Source organism: Rhinopithecus bieti, unplaced genomic scaffold (genome assembly GCF_001698545.2).
Source record: "Rhinopithecus bieti isolate Rb0 unplaced genomic scaffold, ASM169854v2 scaffold_21613, whole genome shotgun sequence".
Lineage (NCBI taxonomy): Eukaryota > Metazoa > Chordata > Mammalia > Primates > Cercopithecidae > Rhinopithecus > Rhinopithecus bieti.
The window spans coordinates 77,653-79,445 of record NW_016810604.1 but is presented as its reverse complement, the minus strand read 5'-3'; positions in this window follow the sequence as shown (position 1 = coordinate 79,445).

Below are 1,793 nucleotides of genomic sequence, written 5' to 3'. Positions count from 1 at the left end.
TAAATATTAATATTTATTATTGGGTATTAATTAAATATTTAATTAAAATATAAACATGCCTATATATTAAATGTTGTTCAACATTTTCCACATCCTCACAACTTTTGCAGCCAATCCAGCCATATGTTGTGATATCAAGGGACCCCCCCTAATATCCCTCTCTCTCACTGCTAGGTGCCCACACCAAGGTGACCGGGGGACCCCCACTTTCACAGGCCTGGATTGTGACGGGGTCTGAAGCATTCGCCGTTGGGGGGGCACGCTCAGGTGGTCAGCAGGACGTGTGTGTGGAGGGTGGGACAGCTAGGAGCCAACGAGGTCTCCTGTAACACAGCATATGAGCACAGGAGAAATAAAAAGAGCCTCCTCAGCCCCTCAGCTAAAGACCCCCCCAGTCACCCATGGCCCCTTTGCTCATGGCCTCCCCCAGCCTCCATCTACTGACTGTTAGAAAATCTGAGTGGGGTCCGGGCTCAGCAGCTGGCGTCTGTAATCCCAGCACTTTGGGAGGCCATGGCAGGTGCATCACCTGAGGTCAGGAGTTCCAGACCAGCCTGGTCAACATGATGAAACCCCATCTCTACTAAAAATACAAAAATTAGCCAGGCGTGGTGGTGCACACCTGTAATCCCAGCTACTTGGGAGGCTGAGGCAGGTGCATCACCTGAGGTCAGGAGTTCCAAACCAGCCTGGTCAACATGATGAAACCCCATCTCTACTAAAAATACAAAAATTAGCCAGGCGTGGTGGTGCACACCTGTAATCCCAGCTACTTGGGAGGCTGAGGCAGGTGCATCACCTGAGGTCAGGAGTTCCAAACCAGCCTGGTCAACATGATGAAACCCCATCTCTACTAAAAATACAAAAATTAGCCAGGCGTGGTGGTGCACACCTGTAATCCCAGCTACTTGGGGGGCTGAGGCAGGAGAATCGCCTGAGGTGAGGAGTTCGAGACCAGCCTGGTCAACATGATGAAACCCCGTGTCTGCTAAAAATACAAAAATTAGCCAGGCGTGGTGGCACATGCCTGTCATCCCTGCTACCTGGGAGGCTGAGGCAAGAGAATCGCTCGAACCTGGGAGGTGGAAGTTGCCATGAGCCAATCTCGTGCCACTGCCCTCCAGCCTGGGTGACGAGAGGAAAACTCCGTCTCTGAAATCTATGATTCACACGATGTAAATTAGACAATTGATCGTCACACAGCGTCCGTCGCGACCTCACCCACAGTGGGAGAGAAAATTTAAAAAAACAAAAAACAAAAAACAAAAAACAAAAAAAAAAAAACCACTTTCAGGAGGATCCCCATGAAATTGTAAAAACAAGCAGCCTTCTAAATAGGTGAGTGCTGCTGTCAGAAAACAGACTTCAGAGAAGCATGCAAATGACTGTATCCGGCCGTACTGACGGAGTTCAAAGCGGAGAGGATATGAAAAATTCATCGTGTGTCTACCTGGAACGACGGATGCAAAGGATGCCACTTTGTCTATATTTGTACAATATGTTCTCGTTGGCACGTACGGGACGCTCGTGGTTTCATTAAATACCTGACATTTCTGTAACCGTGCAAAGATGACTGCTGAAGTCAGCGTGTCCCACTCTAGGAGGGCAGGAAGAAAAGAAGGAAAGAAAATGGGGTTAGAAAGAACAAGAGCCTGGGGGGACCTTTATCTCAATCAGGTGGTTGGGCCGGGCCAGGGTGGCTCACACCTGTTATCCCAGCACTTTGGGAGGCCGAGGCGGGCGGATCACCTGAGGTCAGGAGTTTGAGACCAACCCGGCCAACGTGGTGAAAC